Raw genomic sequence first — 21,579 nt, forward strand, 5'->3', positions numbered from 1 at the left:
TGTGAGCCTTCCAACCTTCTAAGTTTTCCTTTATATGTGGTTCAGAGTTCTGGGACCATCCCCTGAGCCTGCTTGGTCGGGTATTCTGTGTTGTTGGCAGAGCTCTCTGCTATACGTCCACCGGATCTGCCATCTTGTTTGTTCTTCTCCATCTTCTTTTGATGCATCCTGTGTTGTTCAATATTTTTCCTGTGTCATTGTTATTGATAGGTGTCATTTAGTTGGTTCCAACTCATAGAGACCCTGTGCACAACAGAATGAAACATGCCTGGTTTTACACCATCCTTACTTACATGCTTGAATTGTTGCTTAAGCCCATTGCTGCCACTGTGTCAGTCTAACTTCTTGGAGGTTTTCCTCTTTTTTTTTTTTTTTTTTTTGCTGGTATTCCACTTTTCCAAGCTTGATGTTCTTTCTCCAGGGGCTGGCCCTTCCTGACCACATGTCAAAAGTACAAGAGAAGTCTCGCCACCCACGCTTCTAAGGAATATTCTGGCTGTACTTCTAAGACAGATCTTTTAATTCTTCTGGCAGTCTGTGGTACTTTCAATATTCTTCACCAACACCATAATTCAAATGCATCAGTTTTTCTCCGGTCTTCCTTCTTTGTTGTCCAACTTTCACATGCATCTGAGACGATTGAAAATACCATGACTCGGATCAGGCATACATTAGTCTTCAGAGTGACATCTTTGCTCTTTAACACTCCAAAGAAATCTTTTGTAACGCGAGGCTTGACTTTTTTCTTCAGTTCTTTGGGCTTGAGAAATGCTGACCATATTCTTCCCTCTAGATATTCTAACTCTAGATATTTGCGCATTTAATTATAGCATTTTGTTGTCTTCTAGAGCCATCCTTTAAAATCATCTGTTCAGGTATTTTATTTCACCATTTCTTCCTTTCATGTTAGCTTCTCTATATTTTAGAGCAAATTTCAAAGTCTCTTCTGATAATCATTTTTGTGTTTTCTTTCTCTTTTTAATGATCTTTTGCTCTCCATGTATGTTATCCTTGATGTCATTATTTAATTTTCAAAATAATACAGGGAAGTAGAATTTAATGGACTTTATCATTTCCTAGGAGACCTTGGATGAATGAATTTCTGTGATTTTCCATTTTCTTATCTGTAACTTGGAGATTATACCCACAACCACCATGTATAGCATTGATAATCGTGTATACAGAAGTGCTAGTTATCAATAAGCACTCAATATGCTAGCTGTAATTATTAGACATTTTTGTTCCCATTATGGAGAGAAAAAGCTGAGCATGAAAACTTAAATGCCACACATGTAGTAAGTAGCAGTACTACAAAGCAGTTCTCCTCATTGAAGTCCCAATGCTTATCTGTGGATTTAGCATTCTATTTCACTTCAGCATACGAGAGCCAGCCTTTTGTTTTCTGTAGTCCATTTGCAAAAAGGCAGTCATTGGATTAAATTAGAAGAGAGGACTTTGAACTTAAGTGGTGATAGTGCCACTGAGAGGGTTCCAACCCTGTATGGGGTTTCTGAGGCTATAAATCTGAATGGGAGCAGACACCAAATCTTTCTCCCGTGGAGCAGCTAGTAGATTCCAACTGCCGGCCTTGTGGTTAGCAGCGCAGCTCTTAATCTACTACGCTATCAGGGCCCCTTTGAAGTTAGGTTGTTGTTGTTATGTGCTGTCAAATCGGTTCTGACTCTTATCAACTCTGTATAGGGTTTCCAAGGAGCAGCTGGTAGGTTTGAACTGCTGACCTTCTGGCTCACAGTCAGGTGCTCATCCTGCAGCACCACACCAGGAGTCCTGAACTTAAGTTGTTGTTGTTGCTGTTATTAAGTGCCATCGAGTCATAGTAACCCTATATAGAGTTTCTGAGGAGCGGCTGGTGAGCTTGAAGCACTGACCTTGCGGTTCAAACTGACTTTGCAGGTCAGTGCATGAACCTACAGTGGCACACTAGGACTCCTGAACTTCTTAGTATTGATGTAAAAATACAAAAACCCAAGCCCATTACCTGTTAGTTGATTGTGACTCATAGTGACACTGTAGGGCAGAGTAGAATTGCCTCATAGTGTTTCCAAACCCTGCAATCTTTTAGAGAAACAAACTGCCACATCTTTCTCCCACAGTGTAACTGATGGGTTCACATCAGGACCTTAGCCACTTAACCACTATGCTATCAGGGTTCTTTGTTGTTCTTAAGAATCAGTTTGCCATAGAATCAGTTTGACTCATAGTGACCCTGTACAGGGTTTCCAAGGCTGGAAATCTTTATGGGAGCAGAAAGCCTCATCTTTCTCCCACAGAATAGCTGGTAGTTTCGAACTGCTGACCTTGAGGTTAGCAGCCCTCCTTGTAACTGCTACGCTACCAGAGGTAGGAGACATTTATTGAAAAAGAGCTTCCCTTTAAGTCAGTCAGTCTTTGTCTCTTGCTCCCATAGCCACTCTCGTATCCATTTCTTCAGTGTGAAATGTCAGTGATGTCTTGACAAATTTTATTTTCATAAGACCTCCTCTCTGTCTTACGTGTCTCAGGGTTGGGTTTTAAGAATTAATTAGATCCAACGGGGAAAATCGTACTGTCTAGTTTAGAGTTGTTGTTGACTTAAGTGCCATAGCGTGGGTTCTGACTCATAGAGACCCTGTCTAGCATTTGAGCCAGCTGGAGGATTTGAACCTCCGACCTTGGAGTCAGCAGTCCAGCGCCTATCCTAGAGCGCTACTCCAAGAATCCTTAGAGTAGGTGTTTGATATCATAGATGGTAGGGCAGTAGAAGGAATGATGATTTCAATATATTAACCTTTTCATGGGAACTCTGAAAGTGAGAATGGGTCTTTTCCTTTTCCTTCCCTCCAGACCTGAAGCTTACAATGTCAGAATGTAAGTGAAACTACCAAGCTGGATATTACATCAAGTTCTAGGGAGTTAACTTTTCCTGAAAGGAACATCTCAAGGGACTCCCTTATCTCAGAGAAGGGAAGTGAAACCACATGGGCATTTGTCTGAAGCTATAACTTTAGCATTTCCCTGGGAACTATGTGGGTGCTGGGGGCTGTGAGGACCAATGTGTTTAAGAATGGTTTCAAATACAAAAATCTTCCCAGTAGGTGGTAACCCTTCAAAGCCCAGCTCAATTGTCTCCTTTCCTCAGACCCCTTCAAAGTGAGCCCTCCTCTGGATTTGCTTCAGGGTACTTTTTCTACCTTCAGTTGGGCACTCTCATGTTGGAGTTCATCTCTTCCCCTTACTAAATTGTGAGCCTTTTACATGACAGCATAAGCATCTCCCCTAGAGCTTGGTGCTGACTTGATACCACGTGTCAGGCACCAGCATACATACACAAGGCAGTGCCATAAGTCTTTACAACTGTCCCTCCCCCACCCCAGTTTTATTGCTGCTTTTTATTTACGTTATAAAAATAATGAGTTGGTTCATTGTTGTTGTTGTTGTTGTTGTTGTTGTTAAGTGCCATGGAGTCAGTTCCGACTCATAGCGACCCTGCACAGGGTTTCCGAGGCTGTAAATCTTTATGGGAGCAGAACGCCTCATCTTTCTCCCGTGGAACCACTGGTAGTTTTGAACTGCTGACCTTGCGGTTCACAGCCCGATTCATAACCACTAACTACTCTACCAGAGTTAATGAGTTGGTTCCTTAGTATCCTTGAAAATGATCAATTATATATTTTTTAACTATCACTTTAAGTTTTTATTAAATACATTTGATATCACTATGGATTAGGCATTGGGCTGCTTACCATAAGATCAGTCGTTCAAATCCATCAACCGCTGAGGGAGAAAGATGAGGCTGCCTGCTCCCATAAAGATTTAGTCTTGGAAGCAGTTCTACTCTGTTCAGTAGGATCTCTATGAGTCAGAATTGAATCGATGGCAGTGGGTCTGGATGTGTTAGAATCTGTAAACAGTTTTTTTTTAATATTCAGTTAGTGCTGTAACCCTACACTCTTGTGGCGCTGCAGGATAACGCACTGGACTGCAAGGTCAATTTGAGTCACTAGTTTGACGGTTCAAACCCCCCAGACACTCCTCGGAAACCCTATACAGGGTCGCTATGAGTTGGACTAGACTCGATGGAATGTAACAACAGTACAGCCATGCTGAAAGAACTAGAAGCTATCTTGAATAAGCTAGCATTGGCCAAATATTAGTATAGTTGTTGCTGTTAAGTGCCATTAAGTCTCTTCCAACTCATAGTAACCCTGTATAGGGTTTCCAAGGAACAGCTGGTGGGTTTGAACCATTGGTCTTGAGGTTAGTAGGCAAGTGCTTATCTTACATCACTATACCAGCACCATACTGTCCGACTCATGGTGACCCTGTAAAGGGTTTCTGAGGAGTGGCTGGTGAGCTTGAACCATCTATCTTGTGGTTCAAAATGACCTTGTAGTCCAGCGCATTAACCCATAGCATTGTATGAGGACTCCAGGACTGTACTGTTCTTGTTAAGTGCCATCAAGTCGGTTCCTGCTCAACTCCCAGTAATTATCAGTGCATCTTGATTGCATGTTTGATCAATTGCAAACTGAAGGAGTTGGTTGTTGTTGTTTGTTGATAAGTGTTGTTGAGTCGCTTCTGACCCATAGTGACCCTGTATAGGGTTTCCAAGAATAAGCTGGTGAGCTTGAACCGCGACCTTGTGGTTCAAAGTGACTTTGCAGTCCAGTGCGTTAACCCACAGTGCCACAAAATTAGCAGACTGTAGTATTTTCTTTTCTGTTTGATATGACAAGATATCCCGGGTTTATCTTGTATAACTTGTTCCTAGACCTGGAATTACCATATCCTCAAAGAGTCCTGATTTTTTTTTTAGTTAAAACAATAGCTAGAAACTCATTATGGGTACTAAGGGAATGCTGTTGCCAATGGGACGGTCAAACACTTATTTTTGACACAGTTGCAATGAACGTGAACCTTTGTATTCTGCCTTTTTTCAAAAGCAATCATATAACTTCTACTTTTTTTTATTTTTTGCAATTTTTAATTATGAAACAGGTGAAGCATATACAAAAGTAGAGAAGATTCTATCATAGAAACCTATTCACACAGTTTCAATTTTTATCAAGATTTCATCACATTTTTTAAATCTGTTTCTTTTTCTGTTTCTTCCTGGATTATTTTAAAGCAAATCCTAGACATTCACATAATCGTAAAAATACGAAAAAAAGTACCATAAGTGGTAAAGAACAGAAATTTATCTTCTTACAGTTCATGAAGCAAGAAGTCACTATTCAGAGCAGTAGCTCTATAGAAAGGGCTTTCATGTCTCTTTCAGCTTCTCCTGTTGTTGGTAAGTCAGTTCTGACTCACAGAGACCTTGTATAAGGGTTCCAAGGAGCAGAGCTAATGGGTGTGACCCATTTGTCCTTGTGGTTGGCAGTCCAGTGCAATATCAAGTGCAATATCAAGACCCTACAGTGCAATATCAAGACCCCTAGCTTCCTGTAGATGCTCTCTAGTCATACGATGCCATCGCCTACTCTGTTTTCCTATGTCTATTTTCCCTTTTTATAAAACACCACTCAGGAGGGATTAGGCTTAAGACCCACCCTGCTCTTTCATAACCTTACCAACATAACAACAGGACCCCCTTTTTTCAAACAGGATCCTATTTACAGGTGCAAGTATCATGATTTCTATGTTTTGGGATTACACAATTCAGTCCATAACACTTCATCTTCCTTGGGATGCCAGTTGAAACTCAGCTGGCTTGGTTTATGAGAGCAAGGGAAAAGTTAAATTGTATGTATAGTGTAAAGGCTAATTTTCCTGTGAGGATTATAGAAATGAGTCATAATTGCTCTGATCTTTTCATGTAATTTTCTTGGATACTACCAGAGGCTACAAGGTGTTAAGATTCACGCCTATTAGAAGATAGATTATCTCTGAAGATAATGTCATTAACAAATAGTAAGAGTCTACAGTGTACACTAGTGTTCTCATCAGAGTTCACAATCTTGTTGGGAACTCAGCATGAATTATAATACCAGGCAGTATATGCTAAATGCCACACAAGTGCTGTAGAAACCCAGAGGGATTGGTCTAGTGTGCCCAGTGAGTTCAGTGTCAGGAGACATGTGTTTGGACTTTGAGGGGTAACCTGCTCTTTCACCTTTTTGTGCCCAGTTCTTCCTATATTCTTAGTACTTCACCTTCTGGCAGCCTTTCCTGACCACCTACCATATCAGAATGAGCAATGAAACTCCTTCATTCTCCTGCAGCATTATCAGACCTCAGCACCACTGTACCAAAACTGTTGGTTTTTGTTATGCTTCCGCACGACTGGTAGCTATATGAATAAAGAGTACCTGTAAAACTCCTACCAAGTCATAAATGTTGTTAGCATTTTAGTGTTTTCTACTATGCTTTGTATCTTTTATTAAAAGTGAGACTGTACCCACCATTTTGTGTTACTATGTTGAAAATATTTCCATGCATAGTTTTTGTTGTTGTTTTGTTTTTAAATAATACTGTGTTTTTAGTGAAAGTTTACGCAGTAACTTGAGCTCCTATTTTATAGTTCCTATGAAAGTTTTTCGGACTGTTGGTGTGGTGCTGTAGGATCAGCACTGGATTGTGAACCGCAAGGTCAGCAGTCCAAACTCACCAGCTGCTCCTCTGAAACTCTATATAGCACCACTCTGATTTGCACTGAGTCTCCACTTTACCAAGCATAATGTCCTTCACTATTCTTGCTTTGACAAAGCATTCTGTAAGTAGTAAGAACTCTTCCAAGATAGATCTGTTTCTTCTTTGGGCAGTCCATGGTATATTCAATATTTTTGTCAGTGCCATAATTCAAATGCCTCAACTTTTCTCCGGGCTCCTTATTCATTGTACAGCTTTCCCATGTATAAGGAGATATTTAAAATGTCTTGGCTTGGGACAGGCGCACCTTAATCTTAAAAGTGATATCTTTGCTCTTTAAATACTTTAAAGAAGTCTTTTGCAGCTGATTAGCTCAGTGAAATATGTTACTTGATTTATTGACTGTGCCTTTCATGGGCACTGATTGTGGATCCAAGTAAAATGAAATCCTTGACAACTTCAGTCTTTTCTCCATTTGTCATATTTGTTTATTGATCCAGTTGTGAGGATTTTTGTTTTCTTTACATTGAGGTGCAATTCTTACTGAAGGCTGTAATCTTTGATCTTCATCAGCAAATAAGTCAAGCCCTCTTCACTTTAAGCAAGCAAGCCTCAGAGGAGGACAGGGATAGGTGTTTCTTAACTGTTACTATTGGGTAGGGCCTTTTTGATGGCATTTACTAATTTGCCTGTGTGGTGCTGTAGGATAAGCTCTGGACTAATAACCCCAAGATCTGTAGTTCAAACCCAAGTTACTCCTTAGAAACTCTACACTGAGTCGCTATGAGTCAGAATAAACTGGATGGCACTTAACAACTGGTTGTCTGATCCTCATTGCCTGTGTGTGTTTTTTACCCACACTAGTGAGTTCTTCCCCAGTGCTTGGTCTCCGGTTCTTTCTTTCCAACTCTTTTTCAGACCCACTCTGCTCCCCTGACCACTTCGCAGTATCTTGCTGCTGGTGATCATTTACTTAATGGGCAGCCCTCATGGGTGAGAAAGTGACAAGAAGACTTAAAGGCTAGCAATTTCCATGCAAGCTACTTGACCCAGAAGACTTACATTCATGTCAAATAATGGATCACAACACTGGAACCCCTTCTTCCTCCATTTTCCCTTCCTTGTCCAGATTGGTACAGCATAGATTTGTAAATTGACTATCTGAGTAGATATTTAAATAAATATTGCCCCAAGCTTTTTGGGATGGGTCACCCTCAATTTCTGTAACTGATTCACTGTGGAGGTAGGGACAGTAGTACCCCCAAATACAGCACTTCCTGCTAGGTCACGAGGCCCAAGATTTTCCCTCCTTCCCTGTACATATGTGGACTGTGGAGGGACTGGACAGTACAGAGTTACAGGTGATGACTGGGTTAGAAAGTCTCACACTGTTCTTCTTAATAAGCCCTTGGATTAGTTCAGCCCCAGTTACTGACCTCTTTCATTTGTGGGAAACTCTACCTCCTTGCTTCCTTGCAGTGGGTTCTATTTCCCAATTATGAGGCAACAGGAAAAGCCCTACTCAACATTCTCTTACAGAGCTAACTTACATGTTGCATGGGTATTAAATATGATAATATCAGTCATTTTGTAGTCATTCTGTAAATGTTGTTGTTGTTAAGTACTGTTGAGTTGGTTCTGACCCATAGCAACCTTGTATAGGGTTTCCAAGGAGCAGCTGGTGAGCTTGAACCGCCAACCTTGTGGTTCAAATGGACTTTGCAATCCAGTACATTAGCCCACAGCGCCACACCATGACTCCATTCTGTTAATAGTAACTATTATAATAGCTGGTATGGCTCTGTGGGATAAAGCACTGGAAGTAGGTTTGAACCACAAGGTCGGTGGTTCAAACTCACCAGCTGCTCATGAGTCAGAACCAACTTGAGGGCATTTAACAACAACAACATTATAATTATTGTAGTGCCAAATTTCTTTTGACCTTTCTATTGTTGGACATTTAGGTAGTGTATTATTTTCTACTATCTTAAATAATACTGATTATCTTATAGTGGAATCTTTATCCTTAGGATAAAGTCATATAAATGGAATTTCTAACTCAAAAGATATGATTGTTTACCCACACACACACACACACCAAACTGAGACTCGGTGGCAATGCACGCTCAGATTGGTAAACACACGCATCACTTTTGAGGAGAAATGGGGTAAAAGCAGCAATGAAGCGGCGAGCTAAGCCTCAAAATATTCAGAGGGCTTCTGTGGACCCAGTTGGGGACCTGGTTGGCAAGCAGTGAGAGGAGACCAGAGGACTCCTGGGTCCATAGTCAGTGACATGGCCACGGAGGACTCAAGTGGAAAATGGAGCTGCCGGCTGATGGGAAGAGAGGGCATGTGCACAAGAACACCCACACTTGCAGATGACACCCACGTGACCCGTGACCGGGACTGGATGACTGGATGATCAGAGCTCAACCAGGAGAAGAAAGGGGGGGTGGGGGGGGAAGAAGACTGAGCTGATCCCAGCTGATGAGCTTAACCTATGCATATGAATGCAGTGACACAAAAGAGGCAACAAATCCTACAGCAAGAAACATTCCCACCCCCTCTACACACAGAATAGACAGAGAGGGGCAACTTGGACATTGGATACCCAAATGGGGAGGGAGGAACTACAAAGGCAAGAAGTAACTGGCTTACAAGCTTTCAAGAGGGAACCTAGAGCTAGGGGGCATGGAGGAAGGCAGAATCACCAGTGAGTACTATCCAATCTGTCTAGGTGGAACTGATGAAATGAAATACAGATGGGTTACGTGCGATACTGTAGTGAATAATGGTTATCAAGATGGATTGTGAGTGTTGGAAATGCAAGGGTAAATGTTTTGTAGCAAGGAAGAGAGCGATTATTCCTCCAGTCTAGGAGCGGAGGTCTCTGGGACCACCAACGGATAAGAGCTGAGAACGGGACCCCACCCAGAGAACCGGGGATGCCTGAGATGGAGACAGAGATGATTACATGGAGGGATGAAGCGGCTGAGGACTTTGGATCCAGAGAGGGAGAGGAACTGTGGGCTGAAGACTGAGGGGGGGAGGGGGGAGTGTAAAGCATGGACTTCTAGGATATGCCCTTTGGTGGGAAGATGATGCATGGAGGGGATTGGAACCATGGCAATGTAATGATATACGATGGAATGAATATGGAACTGAGGTTCTCTCATGTAAACTATCATATAACTCACAATAAAACATAAAAAAAAAAAAAGATATGATTGTTTATAAGTTAAATAAAACAAACTGTCTCTCTAAAATGATAGAGTGTTTGATTCTATGGTTCTTCTTTGATATCAGATATTATAATTTCTATAAATATTTGACATTTTGACAGGTGAAAAATAAATCCTTGTTTAAATTGGATTTCTTTGATTGCTATTGAGTTTGAATACATTTTCATGTATTATTGATTAATTTTTTATGATATTTGTTCAAATGTCAGGTGCTTTTTGATATAAATAAATGATGTAAATGGAAAAACTAAGTGGCTTTGAGTATTGGAAGAAAGGGAACTTGGAATAACTTGAGCAGGGACTCTCCAGCATACCAAAGATTGGCCACATCTGAAAAAATTTTCCTATTAACTGAACACTTCCCTTTTAAGACAGTCTGAACTCAATTCCTTAGATTTCCCTCATGTAGTCTTCTGATTTTAATTTCCTTTCAAGTCCGACCTCAAGTGTCACCTGCTTTGTGATATTTCTGAATTTCCTCCTGTTAGAGATTTGCATTCTCATATGCACTGCCATACTGTGTTTATAGATGATGGCTCTAACCCAATTATAGTGGGTTCTTAAGGCCATACATTTCTCTGTGGATTCATTTTTGCCTCTTTTTGACCCAGCACTTGGCACACAGGCACCCAAGTAAAAGTTAAAGTGATGAAGAGGATTCATCCTTCCCTTCTAGTAGCTCAGTTTTTCAAGGAAAGTAGACATCTGAACTTACTAAACATAATGGATACAGATGGAAAAAAGTATAGGAAAATGGAATAGAATGATTAATTCTACTTGGAATAAACTAGTGTCAGAAAGCTACAGAGAAAACTGTTTAAACTAAATTTTTAAGAATTAGTTGGAGCTAATCAGCGATGGACTCAAGCATGGCAACAGTAATGAGGTTGGCCCAGGACCGGGCAGTTTTTCATTCTGCTGTGCTTAAGGTTGCTATGAGTCAGTACTGACTCGATGGCACCTAACAACAACAGAACAGTAAGATAGGGAAAGAATATTTCAAGTAATGAGAACAGCTTAACTAAAGGATATGGGCGCATGAATGTTGTTGTTGTTATGTACCGTGAATTTAGTTCCGACTCCTAGCAACCCTGCACAGGGTTTCCAAGGCTGCAAATCTTTACGGAAGCAGAAAGCCTCCTCTTTCTCCCGCGGAACAGCTGGTAGTGTTGAACTACCAACCTTGATGTTAACAGCCCGATTTGTAACCACTATGCTGGTGGTTCTTATTTACAGAATAGAAGGTTTGTGGATGAAGAGGAAGGAATAATTAAGTTCAAGTGGCTCCTTTTGCATTCACCATCTTTCTTTGCTCTTCCTTACTAGGGTCTTTTCACTTTATAACAACTTCCATCTCCCATGATTCCTTAGACTCTCAATCATTTCACACAGTTTCCAAATACCTATTACGCCAAGGCGAAGAGTTCATGGACAGCTCTGAATGACATCATGGGAATGTGTGCTCCATAGTGAAAAGCTAGGTAAGAGAGCAATGTTTTACCCAAATACCTTTTGGATCGCCCACATAATTCCTGTGAACTGAAATGTTTCCTGCTATAACAGATGCAGAGATATTCTTAGCAATCAAGTGTTAAAATTTATTTAGTCCCATATGATAGAATACAATTCTCTCAAACTAGGGTTGTTGTTGTAAGTGCCGTCGAGTCGGTTCCAACCCATAGCGACCCTGTACAGGGTTTCCGAGAGTGTAAATCCTTATGGGAGTAGAAAACCTCATCTTTCTCCCGCGGAGCAGCTGGTAGTTTTAAACCGCTGACCTTAAGGTTCGCAGCCCAATTCGTAACCACTACACTACCAGAGCTCCTACACTAGGGCTAGACACTCATAATATTAACATTTCCTATAACTGCTCTTCTTTTTCATTTTCTACCTTATTGTTCCAGTTAATTTTACTACAGTAGAAATTATGTGACTGTCTTAGGCTAGGTTCTCTAGAGGCACAAAGCCAGCGAAGTGTGGCTGTTGTTAAGTGCCATCGAGTTAGTTTTGATTCATAGCAACCCTGTATATGTAAATATATTATGTTGAGGTTTATTTCAAGGGAATACCTCATGCCGTTGTGGAGGCTGGCAAGTCCCAAATCTGTGGGTCAGGCATTAGACTGAAGGCTTCTCCTGACTTATGTGGTTACAGGAGTTGATGAACCCAAAATCCACAGGTCAGACAGACAGCAAGGTTTCTAGCTCCTGGGGCTGCTGGAACTAGTAAATTCCAAAATCTGCAGATCAGACAGCAGGCTGCTGGTTCATGTTCCAAGAACCAGAGGTCATAAGATGACAAATCAAATGCAGCGAGATTTGCCAGAATTTTCATATATATTGAATGCAGGCCACATCCCCAAGGAAATTGATTGACTTTTCAATTGATTGGCTGTTCGCATCAGATCATAAAATGGAAAGTGATTATATTATATTGCATTATGGAAGAGCAATCAGATCAGTGTCTGCAAATCACTGAGACTCATAGCCTAGCCAAGTTAACCCGTAACATTAAGCTTTACAATGACAAAAAATAATTGTTACATTTATTTCACTGACCTGTCAGTCAGTAATTCAGACAGGGCATGGCATGGAAGGTTTGTTTCTGTTTTACAAGCTTTGGGTTCTCAGCTGGGAAGACTTGAATGATTCAGATGATTTGACTGCCAGGAGGTAGAATGATCTGAAAAATGTCTGCTCTCACATACTTACCACCTGGGCTGGGATGACTCAGAGACCCAGTTCAGCTAGGACCACTGACTGGAGTACTTACAAGTGGCCTCTCTACGTGCAGCCTGAGCTTCCTCACAGCTTGTTGTTGTTGTTGTTAAGTGCCGTCGAGTCGGTTCCGACCCATAGCGACCCTGTACAGGGTTTCCAAGGGTGTAAATCCTTCAGCCTTTAAATAGATGGACTTCTTGCATGGTGGACCAGGGCTCCAAAAGTGAATGCCTACGTGACCAAGGTGTAGACTTCATGAGATTTTTTAATGATTTAGACGTACAAGTCACATAGTGTTACTTTAGCCAGACTCTGTTGTTTAAAACAGCCACAAACCCACTCAACTCAGAAATGGGAACATAGATCTCAGCCTCTTTGTAGAGGAAATGTCAGAATTTGTGGACATTTCAAAAAACCTTTATGATTTTTTTCCGGATTAACACTTTTCCTTTAAAACTTTAAGGAGCCCTGGTGGTGCTGTGGTTTAGGTATTGGCCAACAGTTCAAAGCTACCAGCCACTCTGTGGGAGAACTATAGGCTGTCTGCTCCCTTTTTGAGTTACTGCCATGGAAACTATAGGGGTGTTGTTGTTTTTAATCTTTAAACTTCAGGTTCCTAATCAGTGCTTATTTCAGAATTCTGCCCAATTAGCCTTCTAACCTTCCGATTCTTTTTTGGTTAGAGCAGGCATTTTGCTTGTTTTGTTTATTTCCATATCCTATAGAGTGGTTTCTCACAATTGCTTTATACATTTTTACAGAGTCCTGGTGTGGCAATGTGGCTTAACATGCTGGCCTGCAAGGTCAATTTGAACCACAATGTTGGTGGCTCAAGCTCATCAACCGCTCCTTGGAAACCCTATACAGGGTCTCTGTGAGTCAGAACCCACTCAAAGGCACTTAACAACATATATGTGTATGTGTTTTGCATATATATTTTTCACTGGTTTTTCTTCTCTAGAAAACCTGGCCTAAAATGATACCACCCCAGTCTTTCTAAAGATTCCTAATCCTAAATGTTTTCACATTGCCTGTGGAGATTTTTTTTTTTTTTTTTTTTAAACAACTCAGGCATATATAATAATTTACCTCTCCAAAGGGCACGTTCTGCAAGTCTGCCTCCTGGCCACCAGTTCTTAGTCCCTCTCTTCTTAGCCCACTAGAGTCCTCAGCCATTCCCCATCTCCATGCCCCCATCTCTGCCTCCATCTCTGGCGCTGCTGATTCTCTGGATAAGGTCCTGCATTCATTCTGCTTGTGCGTTCCTCTCTTGATGGTCCTAGGGTCCTTGGTTTCTGGACTGTAAGATTAACCACTCCCCTGTTTTTGTTACGAAACTTCTACTTTTACATTTGTGACAGTTGCAATTAGTCATGATAACAATTATTCACTATTAAATCTTACAAATCTTATCCCCATCTCTTTTCACTAGTCCCATCTATACAAGATGACAGCTATTCAGTGGGGACTCTTTCTTTCCCCATTACTCGTAAACTAAACTCCCTCTTGAAACCTTGTAAGCCAGTCACTTCATGCCATTATTGCCCCCTCATTTTAGGTAGCCATTGTCTAAGTTGCCCGTCCCTATCTACAATGTGTACAGAGGGCATAGCATTAATACTTGATATGAAGACTGTTTCCCTCTCTGTTGGTATTTAGAGTAACTACCGCTCTGAGTATAGGTCAGGTTCATCAAATTGAAACAATTTACCCTTGTTGCCTTTATCCAAAACAAAACAAAAAAAACAACAACCCATAACTTTTTTTTTTTTTTTTTCAATCATCCTCTAGTCGAGTTGTGATTATTAAGAGCCATCGAGGCTAGGTCAAAAGGGTACTGTATGCAAATTTGGGTGTTTTTGTGCATCTCCCCTCACTTCATATCAGCTGGATGCTTCACTGTCAGCTCTAGCCCTTTGTGGCTAAGTCCTTGTCCATGGGATCAAGTGTCCTCAGATCTCACCACACTTTGGATCAACCAGCCCTTCCTCTTCTCTCTCTTATCTCCAGGTCAGCGGGAATCAGTGGACTGGGGTTGAACTCAGCCCATTTCTTCATTGATGCCTTTCCGCCGCTTGCACTCACCAGTAGACCTATGTGGTTGTCAGCAAGCTTACATGCTTGTTTCTGTGTTCCCTTTGAGTTTCCGTCTTAGAGGGGAGTTTGTCCTAAAGGCACTTGATTGCTAGCCTTGATGTCTTAACTGGCAAATAGCTTGATTATTCTTGTAGTAGCCAGTCATGCTGATATTTTTGTTTTGGGTTTTTCCTAATGATCTTTCTTTGAAGATATATATTCTGTCACTGTAGCTATTCCAGTCTGCTTGTCCTTTCTAGTGGGAATGTCCCACCTCATAAGGTTCTGGATGGGACTCAAGATTACACCTAAGGTCCTATACTCTGTAAAGGTTTTGCATGAGGCCTATTTCACTGGGCAAGTTGTAGAACCCCTTTTAGGTATTCCAATAGGCTGAAGACGGGCTTACAAGTTTTCTCTAATCATGTTTCCCAACATTCCTTTCTATCCCACTCAAGTGTCTTTTATAATAGTAGGCAAGGGAAACTAATATTCATAAGGCAGCCAAGGATTTTAGTATTTTTTGCCCTTTTCAAGCTATACTTAGATTCCTGTATCCCAGATCCCTGTTGTTCCAAGGTTGAATATGCATCCCTATTTACCTCTGTCCCACTAGGCCATGCAAACCTTTCTTAGTGTTCCCCTATCTATCATGTTCTTTTGCCTCCTCCCTGCTTCTTGTGTTGCCCTCCCCAATACTCAATCCCCCACCCCAATCCCATTTTGGTTACCTTATATTCTATTAGTTCTACCCTCCATTTAAGACAGTCTTTTTTATCCAGTAATCTACCTGACTTTCCCACCACCTGGATCTCTGTTCCTCTGTGTTTACCTTCTTTCACATTGTAATTGTTTTGATCATAGACCTGTGGAGCTTTAAGAAATATAAATGCCAGCCTTCTCTGCTCCTAAAGAATCAGATCCTCTGAGGGATGGAACCCTGGGATGTATATTTTTAAAAAATTCTTTATATGACTTTGTGTTTCCCTAATTATAAACTGCCAAAAACAAAAAAGAGGAGAAATACAATATTGTGAGTGTTGTAGAAGTAAGTCTTTTTATGAGACTATCTAAGTCATGTAAATTGGAATTGATCAATTTAGAAATCAGTTGTTTACAGCTTCCCACTGTGGCTAAAGTAATAGCCGTGCAAAGCCTGTCTCATTTATTTTAAAACCCTTTATAAACCAAGGTGACAGATGCAAAGTGCCACCTTATTTGCATGAACTTCCCTGTCAGTTTCCTATTAATTGGATTTGTGACTGGTGAGCTTTGAGTCAGATAAGTGCTATATTCTTGGTGTTACTGCACATGATGTGGTATTTATGTAAACTGTACCTTTAAAGCTGCCTGGCTCTGGACTGATGAATTTTGAAGTTCTGGGTACAAAAGGATGCATGAGTATTATCCTGAAGAGAACACAACAGTATCTTTTTATCCTTGTACAGATTTATAATACACCATATGTCTAACTTTCTGTAGTGAGCACAGACCAATGCTAGGCAATGTAAGGGATAAAAGCATAACAAAGAATGATCATATTAACCTGCTAAAATGGCAGGAGACATTAAAGGGACTTCAGTGTTATAGCGTGCCAGTTCTCTTTTTCATTACAACTTTATTAAGATATAATTCACATACCATAAAATTTACCCTTTCAATGTTTACATATTATGTGGGTGTTTTTCTGTTTGTTTAATGTATTCATAAAGTATGTAAGTATCACCACTAACTCGAGTACATTTCCACCCAATTAGAAGGCCTGTATCCTTAACAATTATTTCCCATTCTCCTAATCTCTTTCAACTACTAAATCTACTTTCTGTCTCAATAGACTTGCCAATTCTGCACATGTAATATAAATGGAATACATGTATATACACTTTTGTTGTATCTGTCTTGTGCTTAACATGTTTTCAAGGTCCATTCATATTTCTAGTATGCATCAATACTTAATTCCTTTTTATGAACGAATAATATTCCATTGTGTATATGTACCATAAGGAGCCCTGATAGTACTATAAGATAAGCACTCGACTGCTAACCCTAAGATTGGCAGTTCAAATCAGCCAGCCACTCCATGGAGAAGATGAACCTTTTTGCTCCCATAAAGATTTACAGTCTAGAAAATCCTATTTTGGGTCGCTGTGAGCATGAATCATCGTGATGGCAGTGGTGGTGGTGGGTTGTTGTTGTTAAGTGCCGTCAAGTCAGTTTCAACCTACAGTGACCCTGTATAGGGTTTCCGAGGAGCAGCTGGTGAGCTTGAACTGCCAGCCTTGCAGTTCAAACGGCTTTGCAGTCTGGCGCATTAACCCACAGCACCACACCAGGTGGCGCATAGGGATATGTATACTGTGTTTTCTTCTATCCATTCATCAGTTGATGACATTGGGTTATTTCCACTTCGAAGCTGTTATGAATAATCATTTATGTGTAAACTTTTATGTGGACATATATGTTTTCAATTCTCGTGTGTGTGTGTGTGTGTGTGTGTTTGTACACCTACTAGACCTAAGAGTGAAATTTCTGGGTCATGTGGTAACTATGTTTAACTTTTTGAGGAACTGACAAACTGTGTGAATTCTTTTTATAGGAGGAATATACCTATGTACTGTTTGTGTATTGTGAATCAACTTTTAAATTCCTGTTTTTAAAAGCACAGAAAGTGTTATAGGGGATGTAGAGCTGTAGGATAAGCACTTGACCACTAGGCTGGTTTTAACCTTGGGGTGGCTCTGAGTCAAAACTGACTTGACGACACTTAACAACAATGACAACAAGAATGTATACCCAGTTCTGGTTGTATCTGGAATTTGCCACATTCTGTTCTGCCTCTAAACTTTGGATAAAGTCAGAGAGTCAAAGCAGAACAAGAACCACTTCCCTTCTATAAGTTTCTAAAAGAAAGGGGAAAGAAAAGGACATGGTCTTGTTCCTCATATTAACCTCAGATGCTTCCCCCCAAATTGTCATCATCCCTCTTCTGCTCCCAGAGCATGTTGAGAAAACTCTGCTGTGGTACTTTATACATTCTGCAAAGTTATTAATGTGTCTCTCTCCTGCTAGATTAAGAGAACCTTGAGAAGAGAAGATGAGACTGGAGGATGAGTAGTAGCAAGTTATCTGCGGAAATAGAAGAACATTGCTAACCAATCTGTCAGCATTTGAGTGGTGGAAGGACATTGCCTGAATCTAAAGACAGCTTTGCACTGGAAATGGAAGAATCTAGATTCTTATTCTGGTTTTGCTGTTAAATAAGCTCTGTGCCTTAGGCCAGTTCACTACTCTGGTTGGTGACTCTTCCTCAAGACACAGATAATACTGTTGGTTGAATACTCTGTTAACCTCTTTATATACATTAGCTCATTAGATCCTTAAATCAAGCCTAGAATTACTTATTTCAAAGATAAGAAAACTGAGAAATTGATTGATTACAGAAATTACTCAAGTAGACCATAATCTTTTAAATAAAAGCACTGAGGTGAGTAGGAGATATGGGGAAGTTTTGATTGAAGAAACAAATTAAAGACACAGAAATGCAAATGGGTAGTCTTTCAGGAATCAGGTATATTATCTGGTATGTAGTGCATTTGCAAGGGTGGTGGTAGTGGTTGCTGTTAAGTGCCTTCAAGTCAGTTCTTACCATAGCGAGCTACCCTTATATAGGGTGTCCGAGGAATGGCTGCTGAGCTTGAATCACCAACCTTGAGGTTTAAACCAACTTTGCAGTCCATTGCATTAACCCAAAGTGCCACACCAGGAATACAGGAGACAAGAATGAAAAACGTAGGATTAGGCAAGGTTGCAGAGGTTTTTGAATGCCATACTTTGTTGTTGTTGCTAAGTGCCAGCTAATCAATTCTGACTCATAGTGACCCTTTATAGTGTTTCTGAGGAACAGCTGGTGGGTTTGAACTGCTGATGTTGTGGTTCAAAGTCCATTGCTGATCCTACAGTGCCACACCAGGAATCCAATGTTTAGGCAATATTGTAGAGGTTTTTGAATGCCATACTGTATTTGCATTTTATTCTGTGGCCTTTAAGAAGTCATGTCATTCCAGTTTCCAAATAAGACCTTGGAAATGTTATCATTAACTCTAGAATGGTATATATTTAAATATATGCCACTCATCTGTCAATTTGTTGTACTGTGGTGGCTTGTGAGTTGCTGTGATTCTGGAAGTATGCCACGGGTATTTTGAATACCAGCAGGGTTACCCAAGGTGGGCAGATTGCAGATGAGCTTCCAGACTAAAAAGAAGGAGAGACAAACTACTTCTGAATATTTAGTCACTGAAAACCTTATGAATAGCAAAGAAACACTGTCAGATACAGTGCCAGAAAATAAGCCCCTCAGGTTGGAAGGCACTCAAAATGCAACTGGAGAAGAGCTGCCTCCTCAAAGTAGAGTTGACCGTGATGATGCGAATGGAGAAAAGTCCATGGGAGTAAAGCCCTCAGGACTTTCATTTGCTGATGGAACACAACTCAAAATGAAGAGAAATGGCTGTAAACATCCATTAATAATCAGAACATGAAATGTACAAAGTATGAATCTAGAAAAATTGGAAATGGTCAAAAATGAAATGGAATGCATAAACATCAATATTTTAGGCATTAGTGAGCTGAAATGGACTGGTATTGGCCATTTTCAATCTGACAACCACATGGTTTACTATGCTGGAAATGAAAAATTAAAGAGGAATGGTGTTACATTCATCATCAAAAAGAACGTATCCAGATCTGTCATGTGGTACAGTGCTGTCTGTGATAGGATAATATCTATGCATCTACGGGGAAGACAAGTTAATACCACTATTATTCAAATTTATGCACCAACCGCTAAAGCAAGTAAGGATGAAATAGAAGAATTCTACCAACTTCATCAATCTGAAATTGATCAAACATGCAATTAAGATGTATTGATCATTACTGGTGATTGGCATGCAAAGGTTGGAAACAAAAAGGAAGGATCAGTAGTTGGAAAATATGGCCTTGGTGATAGATATTATTCTGGAGATCGCATGATAGAATTTTGCAAAATCCAATGATTAGTTCATTTCAAATACTTTCCTTTGACAGCATAAGAGACAAGTATACACATGGGCCTCACCAGATGGAATTCACAGAAATCAACTTGATTACATCTATGGAAAGAGACAGTGGAAAAGCTCCATGTCGTCAGTCAAAACAAGACCAGGGACGGATTGCAAACAGACCATCAATTGCTCATATGCAAATTCAGACTGAAGTTAAAGAAAATGAAAACAAGTCCACAAGAGCCAAAATATGACCTTGATTATATCCCACCTGAATTTAGAGATCATCTTAAGAACAGATTTGATACATTAAACTCTAAAGACCGAAGACCAGAAGATTTGTGGGATGACATCAAGAACATCTTACAAGAAGAAAGCAAAAAGCCATTAAGACAAGGAAGAAGGAAAAGATCACAGTGCATGTCCGAAGAGACTCTGAAACTTGCTCTCCAATGTAGAGATGTTAAAGCAAATAGAAGACATGAGGAGATACAAGAGCTGAACAGAAAATTTTAAAGGTCAGCTCGAGGAGACAAAGTCAAATATTTCAACAAAATGTGCAAAGATCTGGAGTCAGAAAACTAAAAGGGAAGAATACGCTCAGCATTTCTCAAGCTGCAGGAACTGAAGAAAAAATTAAAACCTCTCCTTTCGTTCCTGAAGAATTTCTGGGTAAATTATTGAATGATGCAGAAAGTATCAAAAGAAGATGGAAGGAATACTCAGAGTCACTGTAACAAAAGGAAATGGTTGATGTTCAACCATTTCAAGAGATAGCATATGATCAAAAGCCAGTGATACTGGAGGAAGAAGTCCAAGGTGCATCGAAGGAATTGGCAAAGAACTAGGCACCAGGAATTCATGGAATAAAGATTGAAATCTTTCAGGGAAGTGAGGCGGCACTGGAGGCACTCACTTATCTATGCCAAGAAATTTGGAAGACAACTACCTGGCTGACTGATTGGAAGAGATCCGTATTTGTGCCCATTCCAAAGAGAGGTGACCCAATGGAATGTGGAAATCATCAGACAATATCTTTGATATCCCATGCGAGTAAAGTTTTACTAAAGGTAATACAGACACAGCTGCAAGCATACATTGACAGAGAACTTCCAGAGGTTCAAACTGGATTCAGAAGAGGATGTGAAACGAGGGATATCATTGCTGATGTCCGATGGATCTTGGCTGGAAGCAGAGAATACTGTGCTTTATTGACTATGCAGAGGTTTTCGATTATGTGGATCATGACAAACTATGGACAGCATTGCAAAGTATGAGTATTCTGGAACACTTAATTGTGGTCATAAGGAATCTGTACATAGACCCAAGAGGCAGTTGTTTGAATAGAACATGGGAACACTGAATGGTTTAAAATTAAGAAAGGTGTGCGACAGGGTTGTATTTTTTCACCATACTTATTCAACCTGTATGCTGAGCAAATAATCCGAGAAGCTGGGTTATATGAAGACAAACATGGCATCAGGAAGACTCATTAACAACCTTCGATATGCAGATGATACAGCATTGCTTGCTAAAAGTGAAGAGGACTTAAAATACTTACTAAGATCAGAGTCCACAGCCTTCCTTATGGATTGCATCTCAATGTAAAGAAAACAAAAATCCTCACTACTGGAACAATAAGCAACATTCTTATCAATGGAGAAAAGACTGAAGTTATCAAGAATTTCATTCTTCTTGGATTGACCATCAACCCTCATGGAAGCAGCAGTGAAGAAATCAAACGACTTTTTGCATTAGGCAAATCTGCTGCACAGGGCTTTTTTAAAGTGTTGAAGGGCAAAGATGTCAGCTTAAGGACTAAGGTGCGCCTGACCCAAGCCATGGTATTTTCGATAACCTCATATGCATGCGAAAGCTGGACAGTGAATAAGGAAGACCATAGAA

At 40.3% G+C, this 21,579-nt stretch overlaps 1 protein-coding gene across 1 annotated transcript in view; it reads left to right on the forward strand.

Moving 5' to 3' along the window:
- The window catches only part of GAB2 (GRB2-associated binding protein 2), a 246,032-nt gene that overhangs the window by 17,619 nt on the left and 206,834 nt on the right, over window positions 1–21,579 (forward strand). The window lies entirely within an intron of this gene.

This window comes from Chrysochloris asiatica, unplaced genomic scaffold, assembly GCF_000296735.1.
Source record: "Chrysochloris asiatica unplaced genomic scaffold, ChrAsi1.0 scaffold00074, whole genome shotgun sequence".
In the NCBI taxonomy this organism is placed as follows: domain Eukaryota; kingdom Metazoa; phylum Chordata; class Mammalia; order Afrosoricida; family Chrysochloridae; genus Chrysochloris; species Chrysochloris asiatica.